We start from the raw sequence: 22242 nt of genomic DNA, 5'->3' as shown, positions 1-22242 counted from the left end.
AGAGGTTTTTAATGCTCTAAGACTGTTATTTTGATTTATTGACAACATTCTTCAAAATGATATGGAAGCAAAGATCATTGACTAAGGAAATTGAATCATTTCATCATATCCAGGCTTTCAATATAAACTCTTTGAATATAAAATGGTAAAAAAGAAAATTAACATCCTGAGAAGCAGGACAATGGGGGTGGTCATGGAAACTTTTGAAATTACCCACTCTACATTAGAACCCCCACTCCAACTATCTATCTTTGTGAGCAAGTTATTATACTCCCTAAAGCCCAGTTTCCTTTTCTGTGAAAAGATATTACAGTATCTCTCCGCCTTGTTGTAATGATGAAAGGGAGGGGATGTGTAGAAACGCCTAGGAAATGGCAGTCCTACCAGCAACGTTGCTGCTGTTGTTTCTACTACGTATAACGTGAATCTAAACTCAAACGAGTTTCCTCCAGATCCATGTCTTTTCATGTTTTAAATTGCTCTAGAATAGATCCCTTTTCTTCTGAGTTTCCTCTTCCTAGAACATGTCAGCTCTCCCATGGCAGAAGGGGCACGTACTGTTGAGTGTGAAGCAGTTCCTAAAACCGTTAAACCAACTGTGGCTGGCTCTGCATTCTATCTCAACGAAAGCCTGTATTTCGGCAGATGGAGGAGCTGAAGCCTTGGTCTCAAAAGGTTCTCATCCTTAAGTACACCTCCAATTCAGGGCTTCCAGCCAACAGTGTGATGCAATTTCATTCTTAACTAAAAGCATATTATAAACCAGAGTTGTCCTCTTGACTATTATTGGTCCCCTTGATCACTTTCTTTCTTCCAGCCCCAAAATTGATTGTGGCATACCCCACTAGAGAGAGAATTACAGTCTCCTGATAAATCCCACGAGGCCAGTTAGCTTTTTCCTTCAGCTTTGGAAAGCGTGTTCCCTGGGTTGCCAACAGATAAAGGAATAGGCTCCCATTGCAGATTCAAGTTGGATAGAAAACACTACCAGAATCACACTCAGCACAACCAGGTGCTTACACCAGGAGAGAAACCAGTGAGGAAAGCACAAACGGGTCTCCCACGTCAAAGGCATAAACTCAGGACAACGAAAGATGGAATTTCTTGCACTGTGCAAACAGAACTATGGTATAACTTTGCTGTCATGTCTTGGTGGGTTTGGTAACCAAGGTGGGGCGGGGGGGATCATATGTGCCTCATTACAAAGTAGAGGGGGATTGGACAAAAACTCACACTGTTTCACTAAAAAAAAAACCTATTATCTCAGTCCCATGACCAGGGAGGCTCATGTGCTATTGGTTGCTGCATTTTTTTGTTTTGGCCATAACCATTCATTCTCTGAGCACAAAGTTACACACAACATTAATTCAAAGAAAGAAAGAAAAGCTATGATGTACCTTGACATAACAGTGATGGCCTCCTATACAGGTCTTGGGAATTTCTTAATTTTTATTCTGGACCCATCAGGTGGGTCATAGTGGATAATATGTGTCGTTAGCCAGGTCTCTCTTTCAACAAAAAAATAACCAGACCTTATAAACATCTGCTGAGCGGTATTATGATTGTTGCCCATTAGCTCTTTTTCTAACATTTATTTTCATTATTCTCATAGATCTGGTGTTGGAACCACCTGGGAATATCTGATGGCCTAACCTAAGCAAAACCAGAGCTCCTGGGGAGACCAGGAGGATACTCCCTGCTTTTTATCAGCTACATTTTCTTTATACAATAAGTTTGATAATTTGCTATAAAAATAAATATAATGCAGACCATAAATTTTACTGAGGATAATGTTACAACGCTGATCTTCAGCTCTGTCCCTGTGATTTTCACAAAGATGCTGCGATAGGCAGCCCCAACCTCACGAACCCCTGCTTTTTTCTAGCTCTCTGCTGTGTCTTTCTAGAAGATTCACAACATTAAGTATCCACTTTCAAATTCCCAACACCCTAAGGTCCATTTCTTGATTGCTTCTCAGGCTTAATAGGTACCATTAAGGAAAAGTTAGCCAGACTTCTATCATAAATAGCCTGGGATAGCTCACTTCTTAAAGAACCACCACCACCACCACCTTCCTGAGAACACCTTTGTACTCCCAGCTGCAGGCTGTGTGGCATTAAGTAACATCTGCCTTGCATAAAAAATCTCTGTGGTCTGAACATTTTTATCTCTGCTAAAGACGACTCATCAGAGAAATTTATTGGGTCAAAATTCTAAACACCTGATTTCAGCTTAATTCAATTTACCACGTGTACAGTGTATAGGATATTATTTCTATGTGCTTTCTTTGCTCAGGGGGAAAAAAAAATCAATGTTCTAAGTTGACAGGTTTTGTTTTGAAAAAACGATCATACTTTTAGAATAAGCACCTCTCTGAAACCAATACAAGCCAAGGAAACCTTCTATAACTAATTGCCTGAAGGAATTTACATTTATCTCATGGTAGATGTAGAGTTATATGGTAGAGATGAAGCATATTTTAGAGCAAATATAAGTGGAGTCCCATTAACCAAAATCATCCCTGGTCATGCCTCAAGATTCTAAGTCTTCTCAGCAGAAAGAATTTCATTAACTAAGCCAAGGTCAAATACTCAAGACTTTAGCTGCCAGTAACTGGGAAATAAAATGCCTGTCCCCTTGCAGCTTCTGTAGAAGGTTCCAGTCTTACCTCCCACAAAGATTCCAAAATGGGAAATTAACCTCAAATAGGAAAGTTCTTCAGATGCCATGGGAAAAAAAAAAAGGCAACAAACTATGCACTACATATTTAGTTCTTTTTTTACTTCCAAAAGTACCTTGCTGAAGCTTCAAAACCAACTCTGGGATGTAAACATCATTGATAAAAATAAGAAGAGAATGCAACTCCAAAAAATGAGTGACCCACGGTTAACAGTGAAGAGCAAAGCAGAGACTTAGCCTTCAAGTCCAGTATGCCATACAAGATTAATGGGCATACTGGAAGAATGTGTTCCCTGATGAAATTAGTTCTGGAAACAATATAATGTGTCTCCCTTGAAGAGTCACAATTGACCATGTACAATTTAGTATTCCCTAAATTTAACCACTGACCCCTTTTTCTTTGGATATCACCCAGAATTATTGCTCTATAAAATTAATCTTGGAAAATTCTGCTCCGTTCTTGAGAAGTTACGTTTACAAATTGTTCATTAACCACTACAAACAAGCCCGTTTTGATCAAGCATTTTTATGCCTGACCAAGTAGAATGGAGTTTTTTTTGTCACTAAGTATTCAATAAATATTACATGATGAAGTAGTGTTTTCATGGTTCCCCCGAATATATTTTCCAGCAAGCTCTGAACAACTTTCATTGGTTTCTTTTATATTAGGGATCTCTGACCCAAATATACCATCATTCTAATACAAGTTTTAGTTTTAGACTTTATATGCATAGTTATGCCTGCACTTGTTCCATTTTATGGGAAGCAGAGATCTTTTGAGAAGATATTGCCAAAATTTACACTTCCTAAGTGCTTCTCATCATTAAAGAGAGGACTTTGAATTTCCATCTACTGTCAACAATAGCTGATTTTACTTGTCTTTTTTTTTTTTTTTTAAAGATTTTATTTATTTTTATTTGAGAGAGAGAGAATGAGAGAGAGCGAGTACATGAGAGGGGGGAGGGTCAGAGGGAGAAGCAGACTCCCCGCCGAGCAGGGAGCCCGATGCGGGACTCGATCCAGGGACTCCAGGATCATGACCTGAGCCGAAGGCAGTCGCTTAACCAACTGAGCCACCCAGGCGCCCTTACTTGTCTATTATATGTAAATAATCCTCAGTTTTTCATGCATTACCTATCACCTTCCAAAAACGAGGTACTCACCATGATAGAAACAAATACAATTCTTTGTTTCTAAAAATGGCACTTACAAACTGTATCAATAAGGTTCTCCAAGGAAACAGAACTAAGAGGAGATAGAGAAACAGAGAGATTTTACAGAATTAGCTTACACAGTCGTGGAGCTGGCGAGTCCGAAGTCCACAAGGCAGGCCAACAGTCTGGAAACTCACACAGGATTTCTATGTTGCAGCCTCGAGGTAGAATTCTACTCTGGGTAGAGTTTTGCTTTTAAGGCCTTTGATTGGATGAGGCCTATGCACATCGTCAAGGGTAGTAATCTCCTTTACGTAAAGTCAGCTGGTGTTTGATGTTAATCACATCTACAAAATACCTTTACAGCAACATCTAGACTAACACTTGACTAAACAAATGGCCACCATAGCCTAGCCAAGTTGACCCATAAAGTTTGGCCATCACACAAAACTTCTGTAACTTGCATTGTCCTTTACGAGGCTCAGTGTCTTTCCAATTGTAGTACTAACCCCCTGTGTTTTTCTAGATGCCTAAGTCATTCCACAAGTGATTCTTAAAGGATCACCTGAGATCATCCCCTTAAGTGGTCTACACAGGATTAGTATATTAATGCCTTTTCCTGGAAATTCTTAAAACAAACAAAGCTCCTTTTTATGGAGATTTTAATTTAAAAACCTACAAGGGGAAAGCCTTTCTATTATGTCATTTAATTCAACAGCAATATACTCTAATGAAACAAGAATTGAGTCAACTTGACAGTTTACCCAATTTCCAAATAGCTAAAAATAAACAAGAAGGCTTAGAAGCTTGTGTTTTTATGACTCTGGTCTTCCTTCTGTGTACCTCTCCCCACCACCAAAGCCTCAGCTTCACCCAATCTATAGACCAGCGATTCTCAGAGATTCGGGTTTAATCAGTCTTGAATGGAACCTGCTGTGCAAAAGCCTGCACATCATTGCTTTAGAAGCTTGGCACACGGGGCACCTGGCTGGCTCGGTCGGTTAATCATCTGCCTTAGACCCTGTCAGGCTCTCTGCTCAGCAGGGAGTCTGCTTCTCCCTCTCACTCTCCCTCTGTTCTCTCTCTTTCTCACAAATAAATACATAAAATCTTAAAAAAAAAAAAAAAGCTTGGCACCCTCACCCAAATTAGAAAAAGAGAAGCATCTGAAATCAACCAGTAAAGGACCTGTTGGTTGGCTAAGTGGTTATCCTGGGCAACGGTGAATTTCTAATATCACTTTCCCTCTGTCTGCCATTGCATTATGAAAATGCTGTCGATTATGGAATGAAATTTTTGTCTCCCATTAAAGAAAACCCAGTCATAGATAATCAAGTCAAAAGATGGACTTTCCCAGAGGCTATTTCTTCCTCGTCCATTTCTTCCAGGATTTGAGATATTCTTTTCCCCCGTCAGGCCAAGAAAGTACCTAATTATTCTTTCCACTACACACACCACCGCAAGTCTCCTCATTTTATAACTAATGCTTTTCGGCAAATTCTAGTTTGCAATTAACGATGGTACCTACTTACCCATCTTGCTTCTGCCCCAGTAAGAAAGTTTCCAACAATGAATTAGGTGTCTTTTCTCATGCTACCATCCCAGAAATACGGATTTGGCAGCCCCGTGTGCTGCACCATGAACAGCCTCGGGAGGACGTGCCTGTTTCAAATAAAAGTATCTTTGCCTCCACCTTGTGGTTGACAGGCCTAAATGCAGACAGCTGTGCCGAAATCCATTCTGAAATCAGATTTGCATAAAGTGGGTGGTACCTGATCACCTGTAATACGCTGACTCTGTGCTACAGCTCTACTTAGAACAACGTGAAAGGCCAAGTTAACAAGATACAGAATTCTCAACCTTTATTCTCAGAGATTTCAACACCTGTGTGAATTTGGCAACTTTGTACACAACAGACCAAATGATGTCTAAATAGATCCTGAGAATGTTTAAAATTTTAAGAAAAAAAAATTTAACCCCATTTTTCTCTCTGAAAAGATAGCATCAGTGATGGAGTAGGAGTATCTTCTAATATTAAACTCCTGCTAAGATTAGGTAAGAAAATGTAAGGAATAGTACAATACTTCACTTTTCACACACTGTTGTTGTCAATAACCAACCTCTGTGCTTCGGAACCAAATTATAACTGGAAGACAGAGTTTGGGATAAAGAGGAACAAGAGCTTTATTGTTTTGCTGGGAAAGGAGGACGCAGCAGGCTATGGCCTTCAGAAACTGCAAGCCTGGGCCCTTGGGAGGCTCAGTGGGTTAAGCGTCCTGCCTCCGGCTGGAGTCATGATCCCGGGGTCCTGGGATGCAGTCCCGCATAGGCTCCCTGCTCAGCCCGGAGACTGCTTCTCCCTCTCCTCCCTGCTTGTGCTCTCTCTCCCTCTCTCTCTCTCTCAAATAAATAAAATCTTTAAAAACAAACAAAGAAAGAAACAAACAAAAACACTGCAAGCCCTCCCAGAGCAAGGGGCTGGGGGCTTTGGGGGGAAATACAGGATCTAGCGGGTTTCAACAGGAACTGGGGCTGTGCTGCCAGCCTTAGTCGTTTTCAGGGTGGTACCAGGTTCCTGAAACAAAAGGCTAAGAAAGGAGGAGGGGAAAAAGGTTTTCAGAAAAGAGGGAGAAGGTTACTTTAAATAGAGCTTCTCTGAGTGCCTGGGTGGCTCAGTCGGTTGAGCATCCAAAACTTTATTTCCGCTCAGGTCAGGATCTCGGGGTCTTGGGTTCAGCTCCGCACTGAGCAGGGAGTGACCGGGAGATTCCTTCCCTCTCCCTCCGCCCCTCCCCGCAGTCGCTCTCTAAATAAATAAACAAACAAATAAAATCTTTTTTAAAATATCGAGCTTCGCGGGAGCACTGGTGCAGCTGCTTTGATTTTTGTTCAACTTTATGCTTTTAAGCGGTCTCAGTATTACTTTTTCAAAAACTTTCCCATCTTATCTCGTCCAATCTTCCTCACACTGACATGAGGCAGATAATCTGGGTACTGATACATCTAATTTACAGGTAAATTGGGTTCAGAGGGATGAACGCGCGCTAACAGCAGAGACGGCCCCAACAATGCGGAACGTCTCCTAGCGCCTTCCGAAAGTCAGGTGTAGCAGGTACCACTTGGCGACGGTGCGTGCCACGGATCTATTGCTCAGGAAAACGCCACCCTGATGGAGCAGCTGAGAACAATAGCAATCATTAAAAATTGGCTCACGCCTATCAGTGTTGACGGAGCTCGGGGTTCCTCGTGCAGTTGCAGTCAGGCCGTGGCTGGGTCCATCCTCAAAGCGTTTTCATTCACAGAAGCTGCCCTGGGATGGAAGCAACCAACCATGGGGCTCCTTGAGCATCTCGCTCCTGGCGCTCTATTCCCGTGGTCCCCGCAGGCAGCCTCAGGGCAGCCAGCCCTTCCCCGCGGCGGCTGCACATTTCCGAGTGTCCCAAGATAGAATGGCGGAAGCTGTCCTTTCTAATCAACCCTCGGAAGTCAGGCAGCATCCTTCCCACTGCGTCCTAGCCGACAGGCGGGGCAAAGACCCCACCAGCTTCGAGAGCAGGTGAGATAGACTGCAGTTCTTGATCAATGGAGTATCAAATAATTTGCAAACGTTTTAAAACCACCATCAGTACAAGATTTTTAGATAGCGTATTTATCATTGGCAGTGGTTGTGCAGAATATGACAAAGCGCTCCCAAGGCTGGGGAAATGATGTAAATAGGAGTCTAATCCAAATATAGATTTGCTGAACAGAAAGAAAATCACCAACATTTTTTTAAAATTACTTTCTATATCAGTAATCTGAGGAGTAGTTCATAGAATATGTTTAGGTATAAAATTAGTCAGATGAAAATAAGAAACTAATATAAACTCAGAATAAGGCCAATACTACTACAAACTCAACATTGAAAAAAGTGAATTCCAGTCTCCAATGAATTTTGTCATCCAGTTTATCATATTTGGTTCCTTGTCATTCATATGTTCCCAATTATGTCTAATACACTCAAGTTAAACCAACAAATACACTCAGCTGTTACTCTAATTTCTAAGACAGTCTCTATGTAAAAAGCAGAGAATTACATAGTGATACATCATCAGTTATTAACTCAAAGACAGCAATGATGAAACCTGTGATTACTTTTGATTCAAATAAAATCAATACTCTCATCAATTGGCAATTATATGTAGTCATTTATATAATTTTTAATTAGCATGACTGTACTTCAAAATAGTTGCTCTAAGCATTTCCATGTAACCATGGAAACGCTGAGTAAATATAATGCAAACATTGAGTAAAATTGTCTGACATGTTAAAAATTTTAGAACGGCATCGTTATTGCCATAAAGATAGGATAGATCATCATCCCCGAAAATAGACCTCCCAGGTCTTTCTTCTATTTCTTAGCTATTCCTGAAAAATAACCCTGAAGCCAGGATGTGCCGTGGCTTAATACTTAACTAAAAAGAAGAGACAGTTCTCTCCGGAGCACCTGTCTGTGAGACTGGTCACTGCCTCCACTCCTCTGCTGAAATTTATGAGCAGGATATGGTAAACATGAAAGGACTGGACTTCCACCCAGAAACTCAAGCTATCAGAGCATACCAGCTGCAAGACCTCGATCCACCCACACCTTTGCTCGTGCTCCAAGGGCAACAAGGTCATCACTAGTTATCATTCGTCTCCTTCATGAAGATTTGAGACACAGGAAGGATGAGAAATAACCAGTCATTTGAACACCACTGTCTCTCTGACTTGCATATCTGTGAGATTTGATTCTTTTCTGCTACTTTATACAAAATACAGTGCCGCTGACCCCTCACAATCAGAGATTAATTTGTGACTCTGCCAGTCCAGAGCGTAATCTTTACAAAATAGAATCAAGGGTTGTATCTTACCCTCTTCACCCTCCCCTCCTTAATAAAAGACTCTTTCATCTCATTAAATAATATGCTAAGAACATCCGTGATGTGGACTTCTCAGGACTGAGCCCCTTTTTCTACGCACAGATAATTAAGAAAACACATGATTTGATTTTAAACCCCGCCACAACACAACTTTAAAACAACTACACTGTCCATACTTGCTGAAGTTTCATTAAAAAAGGCTTGCTTTCCCCAGTCACCATCCACACTTCCAGCCTCTGTTTTAAGTCACTCCATTCTCTTTTAATAGCCAGGCTAGGGGCACCAGGATGGCTCAGTCGGTTAAGCGCCTACCTTCAGCTCAGGTCATGATCCTGGCATCCTGGGATCAAGCCCTGCTTTGGTCAGCGGGGAGTCTGCTTGTCTCTCTACCTCTGCCCTTCCCTACTGCTCATGTTCTCTCGCTCTCTCTCAAATAAATAAATAACATCTTTAAAAAAATAGCTAGGCTAAGAGGGAACCTGTGGTTCATATCTACATTATGCAGGTAGAACAAAAAGAGGAGGGATTTGGGGGAAGATGTCTCTCTTCTCATAATCCATACTTCATTTCACCCCCAAAACGGAAAGCTCTCCCCTGCATCAGGGGGTTAGGCAAAACTGTGCCTCTTCAGAATTTCAATAGAAGGCTGATACTTCTTTCTTCAAAGCCTAAAAGAAGCAATAGTACTTGACCTGTCTTGGGCCTAGGCACACAGAGCTCCAGCTCTGGGCACCATACTTTAGGGTACCCTGTTCTCACCTTTGTCTAGCCAGGACCCCCCCCCCCCACCATGGGACCAGCCATCCATGGAGCCAAAGGGACATGCCCACCCTAAAATCTACTCTTCCTCCTTCCAGACCTCATTCTAGTACCCAGGATGCCAGAATTCCATTCCATTCCAGCACCCGCACAGGCCTCTTCTCTAGGGGGACCACGTGGTTGGTGCGTCAAGAGGCACTTGTTTGTAGAGGATGTGGACAGGGTTGAGACAGGTGGACCAATGTCTGCACCTGCATATGTATGAGATCATCACAGAGGTGGATGGAGTTGGATCTGGGAGGGAAACAGAGACAGGCCACAGGGTCGAGGCAGGCTTTCTGCATTTTGCCAAGTTCTGTTACAGAATTAAGAGGGATCTAAGAATTTTAGGCCTACACCTGGATTTTCAGGTTGTTCAAGGATTATGTTTGCTGAACAAGGAGGGTAGAACGTATTTTATTTATGCAACAGTTTGTCAGATGTATTTCAAGCCGTCAAATATTTAGACATGTGCTCTGTGAGGCCCCACTTGTGCGTTTCCCCCTGGGCTGGCAGTTCCAGGTCAGGTCTGTATCTTACAGGTACCGCAATGGATCAAGTAGGTGACTTTTTCCCTTTCCCCCACCCCCCAACAAAAACATGAAAACAATACACAGCCTCATTCACACAGGCTTAACAACAAATTTCCCCCAGGCTCTTCAGCATGGTGACTTCAAGCAAGCTGCTGGTACTCTTTCCTCCAAGCCTGGAAAACTATAAATGTGAAGGGAAACTAAAATGATTTGAAGAACTAACAACCATACTAACAATAGTTATGAGTATCTTGGGAGAGTCTGAAGGCTGGGGAATTCCCTAAAGGCCGTCTTGATCTTGGGAACACAGTAGGGGAGAGAGGTTGATGGGAGTGGATTCAACCTTGGGCAGAGTAAGGGGAAGAAAGCTTCTAAAATCTGCTCAGGCATTCAGAAAAGTTTAAAACGCTAATAAAATCATAAAAGGTGGGCTGAATAAGTGAGAAGACAGTCCATGCTCTTGAAGTGCATGACTCACTATCACAAAAATATCAATCCTCTTCAAATTTATCTATGAGTTAAATGAAATCCCCCATTAAAATTCCAGGTGAATTTTTTAAAAAATTCAATCAAAATCCCTTATTTGAAAATGTATGTAGAAATTTAAAAATCTACAAGAAAGAAGTCTAAAAAAGGAAGAGTAATGTGTGGGAATGTACATAAGCAGATATTAAGATATAATACAAAGCCATACAAATAATAAATAATATAATAACATACAAACAGTTAAGTAAAATGGAATAGAAATCCAGGCATATATGGGAACTTAAAACTATAGTAATGGTATCATAAATCAATGTGAAAAGGTTGGATTATTTTGTAGATGGTGTGGAATTTTTCTTCAATGTGTAGAAAAATTAAATTGGAATGCTATCAAATAGCATATGTGAAGATACAAATGGACTAAAGTCTTTAAGGTAAAATTAGAATACACTGGAGTTAATAGAGAAAAATGTAAGTAAACATATTCATAAAGGGTCAGAAACATCCTCCTTCAAAAAGGACAAATCATAAGCAAAATAGTGATATATTTGCAATTCTAAAACCGATGAGGCATTAAAATTTAGGAAATAAAACAAAATCCACAAGGAAAAAAATAAAATGCATTAATCAAATGGCCAGGAGAACCACAGGAGATTTTTAAGGTAGTGAGGCTATTCTGCCTGAGTCTGTGATGATGGACAGACAAATGACATTATATGTTTGTCAAAACGCACAGAACTGTACAACTCAAATAGTGAACCTTAATGTATGCAACTTTAAAAACATCATTTATGAGGTCAAAGATCACAGGAAAGAATGCAGACTGTGACAAGAGAATTTAACTGTATTATAAATGTATGAACAACTTCACCAGAAGGGTTAGGGGAAATGGTGTCAACCTACATAACTTTAGAAACAAATGAAGTCTGTAAGACTAAGAGCAAAAGGAATTGTGCATAAGCACTAAGCTCCAGTTGATAAAGTTATTTCCCGTGGGGATACTTGTTAACAATTCTGATACTGCTACACATGTGTACTGGAACTGAATAATTAGTAAGTGGATGGAAGATAGTAGGAGCCAAGTTTCTCACTATTGGAATGGACATTTACAAATAAGTGAGGGGAGTAGCCTGAAATGATCCACATGGTAATGGAGTAGAGTTGGAGACATCAGTAAGAACTCATGTTTAACTTAAGATAGCTACAGATGATTACACACAGAAATATTTACGGATGTGTGTATATATACCGGGTTTAGTATACACACATGCATGTGCTTGTGCTGTCGGCAGAGAAGGCCTAAAAGAAATTATAACCCAGAAGCAATGAACATACCTGGCACTCTGACCTTAGTTTCTAATACCATTCTCGCCAATAAAAGGAGGTAGGGATTGTTGGAGAAATGGGCTGTTAATATTCAAAATGAGCCTAGAGTATATTGTAGTATCAGGAAAAATGGAAGTGCTCAAAAAAGGGGGAAAAAGCCCCACGAAGATTGGGGTAAGTGAGTGGGACACAGGAGTCAATGTAAGGAGTTCCCAGTGGTCAAAGCTGGAACAAAATAGATACAGTAGTGTTGGATTATAACCCGAAGTATAAATACATGTCCATGAGTTAGTCCATACTAATATAAATAAATGCGTAAATTCATAAATGAGAAGAGACAAAACGTCCCTGCAAAAGCATTACAAATGAATTATGCAAATATTTGCCCCCTAAAAGAGGGGGAGCGTAAGTCCCCACTCCTTCTGCATGGACACTGCATAGTGACTTTCTTCCAAAGAGTAGATTATGTAAAAAAGGAAAAAAAAAAAAAAGATCTTACAGGAGAGAAACCTGAAAAACACTGCTTCAGCCAAGTAATCAAAATCAACATCAACAATCATAAATCATGTTGATAGAATGTACCCTTGATATGATGGAATGAAAATGAAACTTGACTTCTGTGGTCTTCCTCCTAAAAATCTGTAAACTCAATTTATTAATGAGAAAAACATGAGACAAATTCCAAGCGAAGGACACTCTATACAAAATACCTGGGCCAGTACTCCTCAAACCTCTGTCAAGGTCATCAAAAACAAGAAAAGTTTGAGAAACCATCACACCGAGAGGAGCCCAAGGAGATATGAAGACTAAATATAATGTGATACCGGGTTGGGATCCTGGACCAAGAAAGGGTATGAGGTAAAAACGAAGGAAATCTAAATAAACTATGGCTCATTAATTGTAACAAATGTATCATACAAATGTAGGATGTTAATAGGGGAAACTATGTGGGAGTGGGGCAGGAAGTATGGGAACTGTACTATGGGCTCAGCTTTTCTCTAAATCTAAAACTGCTCTAAAAAATAAAGCCTACTAATTTAAAAAATGCAATTTACAGATGGGCATATAAAGAGATAATCAAACTCGTTAATTATCAGAGAAATGCTAATTAAAACAACGAGATATCACTTTACCTCTGTGAGACTGAGTAAACTTGGAAAGCTGCGTAAAGCCCGGAGCTGGTGGAGATTAGGGGACAAAGGTTCCTCACGCACTCCTGGTTGGAGTGCAGCCTGGTGCATGTGTTCTGGGAGGGATCAAGAGGCTCTTAGTCAATTACACATACACATCAACTCTGACCCTACGTTCTTCGCCTGGAGATAGATACATAAATAGATAAATACACACCAAATTCTCACATGGTCCACAAGAGAATATGTAGGAGGATGCTTTTGTAGCCCTGTGTGGAGGCAGAGAGTCAAACGAACACTGGCTCTCCAGCCCTAGCCTAGAAGAATAAACAGGTAGAATATAATGGATGCACACCATGGAATATTACACAGATGTTAAACACAGCAAACAATGTCCGTGTAGCAACATGGATGGCTCTTAAAATCATAATGCTGGCAAAAAAAAAAAAATACAAAACTCAGTCACATTTTTACACATGACCATCTATTTCAATTAAAAATACATACACGCAAAATGAAATTTTTATATTTAACAAGAACAGGTACAATGAAAATATACATTACTTATAGGCAGAGGGAAATGGGGTCTGAGGAATGGGGGTAAATTAAACAAGAGCTGAGCCTTCTGTGAACCAAAGATGATAATGTGCATTAACTGAAGGGTATGGTTGACATCATTAACTCACCTTCCGCACTTGAGATCCAACAAGAAAAAAAGATTCCAACTCAGATATAGAATTGAGGCCTAAGGACTTCATCATTCCTACAATTGAGGTATAGTCCAGCTCCACACTGTCCATGGCTTTTCCAAAACCTCTCCCACAGTCTGTGAGACTAGCTGAGGGAGATGAGGAGGATATTAATGTGGAGAAAAAATTCTCCAATGTAAATCATCTAGGCATGTCTCCTTGGCACAGGCCCAACCTGTCATAAAGACATCACCCCGAGATCAGGTGCCCCGTAGTCTCCTGCCCAGGGACCAGTAAATCCTGGAGTAGGCCAAACTTGGCATCTTCTGTGTGCTGTTGACGAGTAGCCTACATTGTCATTTATACTTGTAATACCAACCAATTCTAACAACTGTTGAGAAAGAAAAGGGTTAATGGCTCCCCGAGTTGGAGTCCTATTGTTCCTATTCTCCAAGGAACAGAATTCATTCTAAGTGGTTAAAACAGAGATTGGTTCACGAGAAATGTTATCTGATTCATGATTCCACTGAGTTAAGACATGACTTTAATCCCTTCAAGATCTCTAACTGGAGCCATTAATAACAATTATTTTAATAGCTGAAAATTAGTGTTTACTATGTGGCAAGCATTGTTCAAAACACTTTAACTGCATTATCTCATTCCAGCACACACACACAAAGGTCTATGAAGTAGCTACAGTGATTATGCCAATTTAATAAAGCAGAAAATTGACAACATAGGAGATTTTGTGACTGGCTGAAGGCTACCCATTAGTAAATGGTGGTGGAGCTGGGATTCAAAGCTGGGCAGGCTGACCTCAGAGCCGTGTACTCAACTTGTATACCTCACTGTCTGTCCACTGGGCTTAGCAATTAAGAAAAAGGTAGCTTCTCTAAATTATGCCAAAGTTACAATAGAAGAAATTTTTCATGGTTTGGTCAGGAAAGCATTTTCTACCCATATATTCTAATAGCCAGCTTCATTTCATATATTTTTTTTTTTTTGTCTGAGTCTCAAGATTTTAAAGTTTCCTTCCTCCCTCCCTTCCTTCTTTCCTTTCTGGTGCTATCATAGAGTTGCTAAAGATATGGCAGAATTTTTAAAATGTGTCCAGCATTTTGCAAAACTGAAGATGATAACAACTGGTAAGACACTTGATGATGGTTCCCATCTGTTGGAGAATTATATCTAGAACATATAGAAAAGAGGTAAAACTCAAGAAAAATCCCTAAAATCTCCCCTATGGCCGAGATCATCCAAAAAAAAAAAAAGACAAGAACTGCTTTTTCCTGATAGAAGTCTATGTTTCTCTCTGTCCCAGCCCCCATGCTATTTTTCAAAAACACCACAACCAAATGAAACAGTTCTTACCCTCCCAGATATTCAGTACATTGTTTTAGGTAAAAGAACTGAAGAAACAAACTAGCAAATGTGACAGAGAAGGAGCCACCATTTTAGGTTACTGTCCATTTCATGCATAGATTCAACAAACCAGTTCTTAGAGAATATTTTAAAGTTGATTGTGGTAGATCTTGTATGGTCCCTGATATGCAAAATAAATTTATCACAAGTAGACTGTTGGTGGGGAAAATAGACTCTTAACTATAGAGAAGGAACTGATGGTTACCAGAAGGGAGGTTGGGGTGGGGGGATGGGTGAAATAGGTGACGGGGATTAAGGAGTGAACTTGTCATGATGAGCACTGGGTGATGTACAGAATTGTTGAATCACTATATTGCACTCCTGAAACTAATATAACACTGTATGTTAACTATACTGGAATTAAAATAAAAATTTATTTAAAAAATAAAAAATAAATCTATTTTGAAATAAGCATCTTGAAACTTGCTATAAAATTCCTCTATTGCCAAGACTATAATGGCATAAAGTATATTTTATTGATGTATACTGTATATTCTATTTTGTATACTCTATTAATCTCATTAACATTTTTTAAAAGATTTATTTATTTATGTGGGGGGGTGGGGCAGAAAGAGAGGGAGAGAGAATCTCAAGCAGACTCTCCACTGAGCGTGGAGCCCGATGTGGGGTTTGATCTCAAAACCCTGAGATCATGACCAGAGCTGAAATAAAGAGTCAGCCACTTAACTGACTGAGTCACCCAGGCGCCCATAATCTCATTAACTTTTTAAAAAATACTGACCAGCAGTCTGCTGACATCCAGTGTATTTGAAGGCTATCATATGTAATCAAGTGCCCAAGAAATGGAAATGAATTCTAGTATTAGCTTTAAAAAAAAAGATTGCAGATATAGATCAAGGTAGAGACATAGCCATAAAATATATAGATATGGAGACGGGTAGCTGGGTGGCTCCGATGGTTAAGCATCTGCCTTCAGCTCGGGTCATGATCTCCAGGTCCTGGGATCAAGCCCCATGTCCAGCTCCCAGCTCGGAGGGGAGTCTGCTTCTCCCTCTCCCTCTGCCTCTCCCCCTACTTGTGCTCTCTCTGTCATTCTCTCTCAAATAAATAAAATATTTTTTAAAAATTTAAAAAAACGATATGGAGACATATGTCCATATTACACACACCAGTTTTCCCTTCCATTAATATAACTAAGAACTGACTGTCAAGATAGAGAGTTGAGTGATATTGCATGTGCTGAAAGCTTCACAATAATTCAGGCAAATACGCTGATTTGGGGGTCCGTGAATTGAAAGGAACTTTTGTTTCCCATCAGTGGAAAAGAGCACAGAACTGAATGAAAGTGGAGACCAGAGTTTTATCTCAGTCTCACCATCACACTGTGTGACCGTGGAAACTTCATTCAATCTCCCCAACTCCCATCTGCAAAATATTGCCAGTACACCAAATAACCTCTCCAATTCCTTTTCTTCCTTTTATCTCTGACAACAGTATACTGTGTGTGCGTGTGGTGCCGCTCCATGCCCTTTCTGAAACCTTTTGAAAATATTACTCACTCGTACCACTAGATGGCAGCAGAATCCCGGTTACTGTATGATTGCAGGCAGCCAATTCCCCTTTCACATCATTCTGAATCCCATGGTCAAAAAGTTAATGGAAGGACTTTGCCTTGGTTGTTAAAAGACTTGAGTTTTGCCCTCGGCTCTGCTATTTATTAACTGTATGATCTTCGGCAAATGAGCGTGTTGAGGTTTCTGATTACCTACCACAACATCAAAGGACATCTTCTAGGTCTGACGCTATGATCGAATATTGTTGCCATAGCAAAAACACGGTATGTTTAAATAGTAATGTCCTCTTTTTCTACCTTAAGCCATTCAAACCGTCTGCATTTGGCACAAAGAAAAATTCCATTTTCTCTCTGTAAGACCTTGGACAATTAACAATATTCTTGTTTCCTCATCTGTAAAATGGGGAAAATAATAGTATCTCTAAGTGGTGTTATAATGAGTAAATAGATATGACAAGTAAAGCAGCTAATAAATGTTAGCCATAATAATTTTTTATTGTTATGGTTTTGCTCCAGGGCATTTGGCCTCTCACAGACCATTATTCCTAGCAGCCTTCTCTCCTGATATTTGAGGGCATACGTCAGAGGCTTCAGGCTGACTCACTGACAGGCTCAGAGTCTGCACAGAACAGCACAAGGGTCCAGAAATTCCTCAGAGAATCATCCCTCATCTAAGTTACTATGGAAAGTTCCAGGCCTTGGATCTCTAAGTCCTGAAGGGATCTAGGTGTTCTGCCTCAATCAATTCTCACGAAAACTCCTTGAAAGAGCCCTCTAAAGGTCCTCTGATTGGAGTTGTAACCTGTAGTCTCGTGGATTCCTCCTTAAGGAGTGCAGAGTCGACCTGAAGGCCGGCAGGTAAGGCTGGTGAGCTTCCCATCTTAGCAACACACTGCAGAGACTAGTAACAGAAAGATACCTATAACCTAGAGTGCAGAAACCAATGTATCTGGTTCCTCCTTAAATTGGCTCTCTTGATTCACCACAATCATCCATTATATTACTTCCAAGTTAACATACCATGTTATATGTTATGTGACAAGAGTTGCCACATTCTCTCAGGTATTGATTTAAAGCCTTGAATATATAAAATACTAAAGTTGCCAAAGGGTCACTGAAACAGAATTCCTAGGAGTCACCGTGCTTCTTTGACCTCATTAGCTATCATCGTTTTGAGAATATTGGATGTTATTAGCTAGCAAAATTAAGGTGCAAAGCAAAACTAGCTGTAGTCACTACCAGGAACCATCCCTTAACTACCTCATCTCTTTTTCCAAAGTACTACACTGCAACATTTATCTTTTTTTTCTTTAATTCTATGTTTAGTATATAATTTATTTAGCAGTAATGTGTGTTGATAACTTGTTCTGTGTAACGGGGTGAGTCTGGTCACGATATCAGGGCTGACAGGCAGTGGTTAATCAGAGAACATGGCCCAACCACCCCAGATCAGAGCAGGTAATGAGAAAGCAGAATCAGGGATGAGCTGGGTCTAGAACACCCAGCACCCTTTACATGCTAGCAGGGATGAGGATAAGAACCTAGAGACATCAGAGCATTCTGAGATCTGAGGCTGCTGGGGTCTTGAAGAAACCAGAGAAAGCTGTGATTACCCCTTTTGTGAGGTAGTATTAATAATCTATCTGCTTACATCACTGATTCTTGATTCACCAAAGATGTCAAAGGCCTTCCAAAAGGCAAGTAAGATTAAAATAGTTCTTCCATGCATATCTCACCTTTAGAAAGAATAATGAATACGAAATAGAAGAACGGGGGTGGGGGGAGAAAAGACCAACCTCCAATTATGTATTCTTTAGCTCAGAAAACAATTCTGCTAACACAGACCATACTACACTGATCTCAGTAAGGGCAGACACCAATCCTGGCCTGCCCTTTTTGTCACCAGCGACCAGCAGGGTGCCTGGCACTCATATGCTCTCCATGAAGGTTTGCCTTCCTTACTGTTGTTAAGGATGATCAACTGAGTATATACCAACCGTAAAAGTTTGTGATAGTGTCCTGCTGAGTGACCAGAGTCATAAACCCCCTGATCTTTAGCCCTCTCCTGTTATTTGAGCTGAATTCATATACAAACATACAAAAGAACATAACCACCCCGAACAAGAAGTGAAGCCGGGATATAGGCTTCAAAGGATGTAAACTCCCCACACGCCTGTTACAACTGGGGACCACTGGCACCCTGAACACCACCCCCACTGCTTGTGAATTCTTTAGAGTCGCCTCGTAAACATGGTACAACAGGCTGCATGTCAGAAGACCTATAGCCTAGACGCCTGCTCTGGGCATCCACTAGCCATGGGACCTGAAGCAAGTCATTTAATTTTGTTTTTTTTCATAAGTTAGACTAACAGTCTAATTTCAGCAATAATAGCCCATTTCAGCAGTAATATTCTGATTCTAAGCTGATCATGAAGAAGAGAAAATTGGATTCAACAAGGGCCAGCCAGCGTTCTTGATCTGTATAAATTCCCACACAGTCTTTTACTCTCCCTAATCCACATACTTTTCAGTGTGTGAACAACTAAACTGCTTACAGGAGATTTACCAGTGACATAAACTCAAGGAGGATTCCAGAAAATTACATGTAATCATCCTTCTGTGTGCTTTAGAGCAGTGTGAACTCTTACCGTTCCAGTACGTTCCTGAATTGGTTAACAGAGAGGCTGAAAAAAAACCTTTAAACAGCTTAACGTGAAGCTATAAAAAATATAAGGATCCTTACACTTTATCCAAGAAATTTTATATGTAGTGGTCTTTAAGTTTCCCACAGATGTCACATGAAAATGATGATGAAATGAGCAAGTGTTGACAAATGAAATCATCAGAAGACACCGGCCGGGGGGGCAAGGGGGCCAGGAGTAGAGCCCTGGGGATGGAATTCTGGCATGCTCAGCTTGCACTCCTACGACCCTGGGGCTGCCGGTGAATGGTGTTCCACGGGCCTTCAAGGAGGGACAGGGGCGGAGATGATGTGTTTGGGAGCTGAGGCAGCCTTGGTGACATTATGAAGAAGAGCCGTTTGACATGGCCCTTCATATAACCGCTCTTTGGCACCATCCCATCAGGACACTCCCGTCCTCCACCAAAGGCTCATCCCTTCAAAGTGCACTACCTTCCAATCTAATATGCATTTTCTATCCAGTTCCAGCTTTCAGGAAGACAGAAGAAACCTTCTATTCTGTTTCTCCCACTGAATGTAGCTAGAAACCGAGGCGGAATTCATGGAGCTGGTGGGCTAGGAAGGAGGACAGGATCTGGAGCACCATGGAAACAACAGTGTATTTACCTTTCCGTATCCCTGCTGTCTGTCCCTTGGCCTTACCGCCAAACTGCCTGAACCCAGAAGTCAGCATCACTGACCACAGAGAAAGGTCCAGGCAAAACTCTCTAGTTTAGGCTTGAGGAGTGGTTGAGGGGTCACTTGGCAGCACAGTGCAGGAGGGCCCCACGGGGGCCTAAAACTCTGAAGGAGGAATCCCTTCCTCCCTGCTTGGAAGAGCTATGGTACTAAGACCTAAGAGAGTGGGGAGTGAGGGGTATAATCTCACTGCTTGCCTCCCTCTCTCTTTCAACCACCAAGCCACAAACACTGTCGGAGTCATGAGAAATGCTGGCAGAGCAGAGTAAATCAGATTTCAGATTTCTGGCAGCAGGACTGAAAAGGGGGCCTTTGGGGACATGGAAAGTCATGGGGAAATCACAGAGAGGGAGGAGCTCAAGGAAGTCATCTTCCAGAGTTGGCTGTGCACTCCTGGGCTCACCCCCAAGCTGGGCATGCATGGGGCTGACCCCAGACGCCCCAGGAAATTCTCTGAGAAGTCAACGAAAAGTTCGATCATTGCCCAGGTCCCAGACTTGCAAATCAAATATGATACACTCACAGGTCAGATCCAAACAGGACTGCAAAGACTCGGAGAACAGGAATGAAAGAGGGGCTTCATAGCAGACTCAGCAGACACTGAGAGAAAAATGAGGGGACACAACACAGATGTCTATGCACATAAATTTGATGAAATAACATAGATGAAATAGACTAATTAATTGCTCAAAAACCACATACTTTCTAACTTTATCCAAGATGAAACCATTCTGGAGGTCAGAAGCTAAAATCAAAGTATGGGCTGGTCTGTCTTCCTTCCAGAAAGCTAAAGAGGTGAGTCCCGGATCCTTTACGTAGCCCCTTCCAGCTTTTAGAGGTCACACAGGTTCCTTGGCTCTTGGCCCTCCTCCTGCATCTTCAAAGCCAGCGACATTGCATCTCCCTGTGCCTTTGGTCTGTAATTACATTTCCCTCTGACTCTTCTGCTTCCTTCTTCAGTTTTTAAGGACCCTTGTGATCATGTTGGGCCCACCCAGATAATCCAGGATAATCTCCCTATTTTAAATCCAGCTGATTAGCAACTAATTCCATTTGTAGCCTTAATTATCCCTTGCTATATAACTTGACATATTCGCAGGTTCTGGGGATCAGGATATAGACATCTTTGGGGGGCCGTTATTGTGTCTGGCGTAGCAGACCTTACTAGCTGATGAATTTTAAGAATCCAACATGGAATTTAAAAAGATAGTGGGATGTTTAAGGCAAAGCTGAAACTAAGGAGGGATTTCACACACAGGCCAAAAAGAGCTTACTTCTATATGACTGAAAATTGGAAATTTTTGTTCTTATAAATTCTCCATACCTCATTAATGTTATCCAAAGGTCAATAACTGTTTTGGGTCAATATCTCCATTAGCATGGGTTGAATTAAAAGTCCATTTGTGACACCTGGGTGGCTCAGTCGGTTAAGCGTCTACCTTCAGCTCAGGTCATGATCCTGGGGTCCTGGGATGGAGCACCGCATCGGGCTCCCTGCTCAGCAGGGAGTCTGCTTCTCTCTCTCCCTCTGCCCCTCCCTCCCTCCCACTTGTGCACTCTCTCTCTCTAATAAATTAAGAAAATCTTTTTAAAAAGTAAATAAATAAATAGAAGTCCATTTGGTGTTCTGCGTGGTTAGGAAACCAAAGGAGTGCATCACATATTATAAAATATAAGCCTAAACTAAATTTAGAATTATCATCTTAACCCTGGGAAGAAAATAGAATAATGGATAGAAAAATGCCATAATAACCCAAATTATTCTTACACAATGTGTGTTTTTGAAGAATAATCATTCGATTAATCATATAATTATGACCATATAGGATGAATGGAAGCAATATTTACAAGGACAATACCCTTGGGTTGAAAATAAAAACATCTCCATCTGGCAATAGCTACTGAGAAATGTAATCTAGGATTCTATTAGTCAGAGGGCGTCTATGTTGCTTGTCAATAGGCAATATTGACAAGTGACCGTTACTCTATGTTAGTAAGTGTATTCCTGGAGAACAGATACACCGATGATTCTCAGGCTTTCTTCCACAGAGGGTATGCAATGGTCATAAATGAGATTTAGGCTCAATTTCCTATATGGTATTTCTGATGCCACCTTTTTCTTTCACTCCAGGTAATAGAGTCAACAATTTGAGAATTAAATTCATGTTATTATAGGCATAACACAAGAGCCCACTAGCTTCTTGAATTCTCCCT

At 40.9% G+C, this 22242-nt stretch overlaps 1 protein-coding gene across 1 annotated transcript in view; it reads left to right on the top strand.

Moving 5' to 3' along the window:
* Positions 1–1776, top strand: part of GC (GC vitamin D binding protein) — a 39208-nt gene extending 37432 nt beyond the window's left edge. Inside the window, exon 13 of the mRNA XM_036108819.2 lies at positions 1613–1776. The gene's annotated coding sequence lies outside the window, so the exon portion shown is untranslated. The remainder of the gene's footprint in view (positions 1–1612) is intronic.
* The last annotated feature ends 20466 nt before the right edge of the window (positions 1777–22242 follow it).

Source organism: Halichoerus grypus, chromosome 3 (assembly GCF_964656455.1).
Source record: "Halichoerus grypus chromosome 3, mHalGry1.hap1.1, whole genome shotgun sequence".
Classification (NCBI taxonomy): Eukaryota; Metazoa; Chordata; class Mammalia; order Carnivora; family Phocidae; genus Halichoerus; species Halichoerus grypus.
Note: the sequence above shows the minus strand (reverse complement) of the source record. Positions and strands in the feature narration are given on the sequence as shown.